The sequence below is a fragment of the Oratosquilla oratoria genome, chromosome 7, assembly GCF_046742065.1.
Source record: "Oratosquilla oratoria isolate Oo_2021 chromosome 7, ASM4674206v1, whole genome shotgun sequence".
NCBI classification, from domain to species: Eukaryota; Metazoa; Arthropoda; class Malacostraca; order Stomatopoda; family Squillidae; genus Oratosquilla; species Oratosquilla oratoria.
Window position 1 is genome coordinate 71024828 of NC_134783.1, and position 7064 is coordinate 71031891.

The window sequence follows — 7064 nt, forward strand, 5'->3', positions numbered from 1 at the left end:
TGTATATATTCATATATATGTATATATTATATGTATATTTATATGTATATGATTTATATTTATATATATATGATTTATATATATATATATATATATAGTGCATGATAATATGACAGTGTTAGAGAGTATTTGGAATATCACACAGAGAAAGACTACATAAGAACAGTACGAAATTAGCCACGGAAATGGAAATATGCCTAGCTTACGATCAGTTGTCATGAATGTAAAAATTTTGTGTTCCATGGATACTTATAAATGCGGTGTGTTATTTAGGGTCGTAGTCAAGAACATGTGTCGGGTTGCCCCACAAAAGTCATCGAACAAGAATGTCGGGTTATCCACGAAATCCTATTGAGTATCGGGTAATTTCCTTGGTCACCTATTCCCTAACGACAAAAATGCCCGACTACAGAAAGGGCCCACTCTTAGAAGAAAATCATGTTCAATTGTACCTCGGGAAAAAAAAAAAAATGGTCGACTGGCATTTCGATGCGTCATCCAGTCCATACCCGAGTAGCGTGCAAAATCTTTACAATGCGATTTTTCAAAGCTCAGATTTTGAGACAATAGTTATTATAACTTTTTAATATTGAACTTTCTTTACTTCTTTCATTCTTTAAACTTGCTTCGTTCTTTCTCCTTCTTCCTTCCTTCATGTTAATGCACTTTTTTCAGATTATAGTCATGGTCTTTTTTAAAGAAGTTATATAAAAAGGCCTTAAATCATGGCAAGCGCAATCAGAGATCGAGACACAAGGCGTAAATATTTAAGTGTTAACCAGAAACAAGCACTGGCTAAGGCTAAGGTATCTGAAAATGAAAAGTATAGGGGTGCTATTAACAAATACTTTGTCACTCCATCCTTCAAGCACCCATGTATGAAGGATGAAGAAAATAAAAACTATTGAGAATATGATGATATTGCCTTGAGCCCAATTTCAGTTGATAAATACAATGATGATATTGATAACAAATTAGAAAAGGACGACCAAGTTGTGAATAAAATTGAGGACGATCTTAAGGCACCAGAAGACAATGCCAAAGCAGAGAGCTAACTTATCACCGAAAAAAACATCATGTACTGATAGATCATCCATGAATACAGTTGTATTTAACATTTGTATGATGACACAACCAGTTGGCCAGCAGATATAAATGAAAATGTAAGGTATTATTTATCACTGAAAGATCCTCTTAATATTCCGGTGATCATCTTTCCAAGAAATGAAAAGGGACAGTGTTTTTCAAAGTTTCACTGTAACAGGAAACATCCAAATGGGGAGAGTAGTAAAAGACCTTGGATTATATACACTGTCTGCTGATAGAATTTATTGTTTTTATTGCAAACTCAGCAAGAGCAAAATCATTGCATTATCAATAAGTGAATTCAATAACTGGTCTAATCTTCATATAAGGTTATGTGAGCATGAAAATTCAAAGAAGCATCTGGAAGCCACGTGGAGTTTCTAGGACTTTGTAGTGGACAGACAATTGACAAAGAACACGAAAAAATAATTATTGAACATGCAAAGCACTGGCTGCAAGTATTCAAAAGGTTAGTAGCAATAGTACTCTTTTTTCTGAGAGAAATTTTGCATTTGGAGAAACAAAAGAAAATGTTAGTAATGAGAGTGTGCGCAAAGATAACTTTTTAGGTCTTGTGGAGCTGCTTGGAAAGTTTGACCCTGTCCTTGATACATTTGCGAAAAATCAAAACACACGAAATTCAAAATCATTAATTAGGAAAAGATACCCACAATGAACTACTAAACATCATGGCTATAGTTGTTTTGAATGATATACTGAAACGTGTAAAAGCAGCTAAGTACTACGCCATTATTTTAGACTGCACACCTGATATGTCACAAAGAACAAATGTCTCTAACAATTAGGTATGTGTCTGATGGTAACTTGGCTCCTTCAGGTGCTTATGAACATTTCATAAAGTTTGCACAAGTTGAAAGTAGCACAGAAAAATATTTTTTTAAGCTTTATTAAACACGTTGAAGGAATTAAATCTAGAAGTGCAAGACATTCGAGGCCAAGGCTATGACAACGGTAGCAACAAAAAAGGTCACACATTTGGAGTACAAGCACGACTGTTGAAGAATAATTCAAAAGCATTTTTTTGTACCCTGTGCATGTCACAATTATAACCTTTTACTCGAAGATGTAGCCAAGTGTTGTCCAGATGCTATAACATTTTCTGGGATTCTGCAAACGATGTACATACTGTTCTCAGCATCAACAAAAAGGTGGTCAGTTTAAAAAAAAATATGTACCCAAATTATCAGTTAAATCCTTGAGCAATTCAAGGTGGGAGTGTGGAAATGTTAGTGTCAAAGCTATTCGTTATCAGAAGCACTTGTGGAAATATCAGACATAACAGATGAGCCCAAGGTAAAAGGAGAGGCTAAATCTTTAGTAAACCAGCTAAAAGACTACCATTTTTTTTTTTATATAATTTGGTATGAAGTAGTTTTTAAAGTTAACCATATAAGGAAGGAACTACAAGGAGAAACAAAGGATGTTGATGAAGACTTGGAAAATTTGAAAAAACTATTATCATGGTTAAGAATTTATAGAGAGGAAGGTTTTAATGATGTTCTATTAGGTGCAATAAAAAAAGAAACTACGTAGAAGGAAGACAACATTTTTATATGAGACAAAATATAATACTTTAGATGATCCAAAAGAAGCATATACAGATCAGTGCTTCAACTTAGTGCTAGTCCGAGCTATTCAGTCCATAGAGTGTACGTTTGAACAACTTAAAAGCCATGTAAACTTATTTGGATTTCTAAACAACTCTCAAATTATACAGGAGGAGGACATAAGAAAACACACAACAGATCTTGAACCATCATTAACAGACACCACAATAAAACAGAGCACTGATGGAGAGGTAGTTACTGAAAAAACTGAAGAGTTGATGGCTATCTGTTGGCTGAAGAACGCGAAGCTCTGAAAACTTTTCTTCCCTCCAGTATCATTAAGCCTCATGCTATGTTTGAATACCTGGTAGTAAACAATCGATTTACAGCATTTCCTAATGTTTTCATTGCTTTGATGATTTACTTAACGATGCCTGTAACAGTCGTATCAAGTGAAATAATTTTTTTTTTAATAAAACTGATTAAAACATATGGTCAACATCACAAAAGAGACTAAAAAATTTGGCATTGCCATCTATAGAAAATGACATTGCTAAAACTATTTACCTTGAAAATATTTGAGACTTGCAAATATATATATATATATATATATATATATATATATATATATATATATATATATTTCTAAACGACCTGTGTATAAGCAGTTTGTTTGTAATTGCCTTACTTTGTATTAAAAAAATCATATTGTCTCAACATTTTTGTATATTGAGCATTTTTTTTTATTAAGGTGAGCATACTACCTAAAATATAAACATACATACATTTCTAATTTTGTAAAGTGGGGGCTAAAGTGGGGGCCCTGTCATAAATTTTCTAATTGACCCCCGCATTTCGTAGCACCTGACTTGATAACGTTTATATATATGAGACTTATTGACCCATTTTCGGAAAATGAGGTTAGATGGACAGAAAATCTGTATATTTCGACCACTATTTAGGATTTAAATACCTAACAAGAGTACTATCATAAAAAAAAAACCTACAAGTTTGTTAGAACACCCAAAAACAGAGCTCCAACTCGACCTAAGCTCTCCAAACCGCTGGAAGTTAGACTGGAAAATAGTGCCAAAAACATAGACCTGACCCCTCTACACGCCGAAGAAAGTTTACCAGCTAAATACCCTCCCTGGTGTAGACCCGAAATCAACATTTGCACTTTCTGGTGTAAGAAAAATAGCTGCCCAGAGTCCGAACTTAGAAGTAAATTCCTTGAACACAGCAGGACCCACTCAGATGCAATTAATCTTTACACTGATGGATCAAAAACTGTAGACAGAGTGTGTTTCTCAGTGATTACCCCTCAATCTATTATAAAAAAGAGAGCTCATTTTAACATTTCTATTTTCATCGCAGAACTGCTGGCAGTTCTTAATGCTTTAATTTATATTTTTAATAATGCATCTCACAAAAAAATTGTCATATATACAGACTGTAAGAGTATTTTAACATCAATAAAATCAATATTACTAGTCAACCCCATTATTGGACAAATACAAGATTGGCTGATCCTCCTCAGTAACAGAAAGAAAATAACTGTGAACTTCTGCTGGGTGTCTTCCCATGTGGGAATAAAAGGAAACGAGTTAGCCGATACTGCAGCTAAAGAAGCAGCTGGGCTGGCACATATCTCCCAACTCAAAATCCCCAAAATGGATTTTAAAAACCGCATTAGAAGTTACACCAGAGAACAGTGGCAACTTCAATGGAATAATGGAAATGACAATTTAAAGCTCAAATCCATCAAACCTTCTGTCATCCCTTGGAGTCATTTCCAGGGAGACAGGAGGACAGGTATCGTCATGACTCGCCTTAGAATCGGGCACACCTTTTTAACCCACAAGTACCTGTTGACGACTGGAGCGGAGAGACAGGCTCCCCTCTGCCCCACTTGTCGAAAGAATCTCACAGTAAAACACATTTTAAAGGAATGCCCACAATTCAGCTCTGCTAGAAGAAACAATCTTCTAGAAGGGCTTACCATCACTAAAGTTTTAGGAGAGGACGCTCCCATAGATCGGATAAAATGTTTTTTTAAAGGAAATAGATTTGTTCTACCATATTTAAATTTTTACAGAAATTGAGTGGATGAATTGAAACAAGTAAATGTTTTAAAGAATAAGTAGATATATATGCGCTGAATGGCCCCAGGCTCTGGCGCTTGGCATACTAGCCAAAAACTTCATAAACCAACCATGAAACCGGACAAAAGTTATGCCTTAGATTATGTCGTTGGATTTGATAAATACATGGCAGCAAATGACTATGACAAAGACTTGCTTTGTTTAAAAAGTGTTCTTTTACAGGGAATTGTGGATTTTTTCAAAGAACACAATGGTTCACCCAAACGTTACAAACTAGCGTTAAAACATCTTACAAATCGTAAAGATATCATCATTATAGAACGGATAAGGGGGGGGAGTTAGTAATTCTCATAAAGCTTATGAAAAAAAAACTCTATGTTAGAAGATAGGGAAACTTATGAACGTCTCGCCAAAAATCCCCTTAAAAATTCCGTCACAGAATTCAACAAAGAAGCCCGTAAAATGTTGAAAGTTGAATTATTCAACAAACTTAGAGTCATTAACCCCCAATTACCCAATTTTTACGGTCTTCCAAAAATTCATAAAGAAGAGATCCTCCTTAGACCTATCATTTCAAACAGAAATTCCTGCACTAATAAGATATATAAATGGATGACAGGAATTTTATCACATTTTGTAAGAAGTTTCTCTAACACTCACATTAAACACTGAAGATTTTGTGAGCAAATTTAAGAGACATAATGTAACTAGGAATAGTAAATTACTAAGTCTTGACATGGTTTCCCTATTCACTAATGTCAACATAGATGATGTTTTAAGATTCTTGGAAATCAAACTGCATCAATATCAGCACCAACTCCCTTTGTCAGTTTAAAAAATTATTAGAGTTACCCGCATATGTCTTAACACTAATGTTTTCTCTTTTAAAGACTGTTATTTTAGACAAAAATATGGATGCAGTATGGAGTCCAATCTTTCCCCAGTTCTAGCTAATTTATATATGGAGTATTTTGAATGCGAACTATTACCAGACATCAAGCCAGCTGATATGTTTTGGTACAGATATGTTGATGATATTTTTACTGTTTGGGATGAAAAATAGGGCTCACTCAGTGCTTTCTTTGAAAAATTATATAAAATAGCACACAGCATAAATTTCAAGGTGGGATGGGAAGAAGGTAAAATACCTTTTCTGGAAATATTGGTCATCAGGTGTTCAGATCAATTGTATTTTTCTGTATACAAGAAGCCCAACCACTCCGGCGACTATTAATTTTTTTTCAGTCACCACCCTGATAACATTAGACGTAGTGTAGCTTAAGGTTTATATCTAAGAGGTTTGAGGATATACAACCCACAACACCTTGGCAAAGAATTAGATCTAGTGAGTTCGCAACTTTCAAATTTAGAATATCCATGGTTTTTTTTTTTTCCAAAGCATTGAGCAAGGCAAAAAGTAATAGTGGAGTAATAACAATATCATACTTCCATACAATGAGTCAGTTAACGCCTGTTCCAAAACACCACCAACCAATATGATATTTATTTATCCAAACAGTATTTTTAGGAAAGTAGTAAATGTACACCGAAGGCGCTTGGCCTTAAAGCCAAAATTTTCATAAATCAATCCTCTCCGTCCCCTCATGCAGAAAAGGAGAAGACGGGTAGAAACCCCTTCGAGCTGCATCAAATGTTTCTCACACATACTCCCTCATCCCCCCATCCCCCATCCATTCCACCTTATGGATCACAACTTCATCCACATACAACCATTCTCCATTCCCCGCTGTCTTCTGTCCTGTCCCGTCCTTCCTGAACAGACATTACCCTCTTCCCCAAATCCCCCTTCACCCCTTCCATCCATCTTATCCTAGTTCGCCCTCTCATTTTCACTCCTTTCACATCTGCCTTCCATACCTCTTTTCCTAGTCTTTCTTCACTCTTTTTTTTTTTGTTTGGTCCAAACCATCCTAATACTTTTTCATCCACCCTATCTCCTAACCCCCTTTCCACCCCCTTCTCCTCCTCACCTCATTTCTCACTATATCCAGCCGAGTAACCCCTATCATGCTTCTCAGATATCTCATCTCAAACACATTCAAACTCCTTCTCTCTTCCTCTCTCATGTTCCATTTTTCTGCTCCACACAGTGCTGTTGGCCCAATCACTCCTTCATACAATCTCCTCTTAGCATCCATTCATAAATATTTATTTTCCATTACACTTTTTAATCCACCAAGGCATTTACTCGTTTTTCTCAATCTACAAATTACCTCCACCTTCACTCCTCCCTTTACTGCCACGTGTGTGTGTGTGTGTGTGTGTGTGTGTGTGTGTGTGTGTG

General features: G+C 35.5%; 1 pseudogene; it reads left to right on the forward strand.

Annotated features, from left to right (window-relative positions):
• Nucleotides 1–725: 725 nt before the first annotated feature.
• LOC143026854 (uncharacterized) lies at nt 726–1470 on the forward strand (annotated as a pseudogene).
• Nucleotides 1471–7064: the final 5594 nt, after the last annotated feature.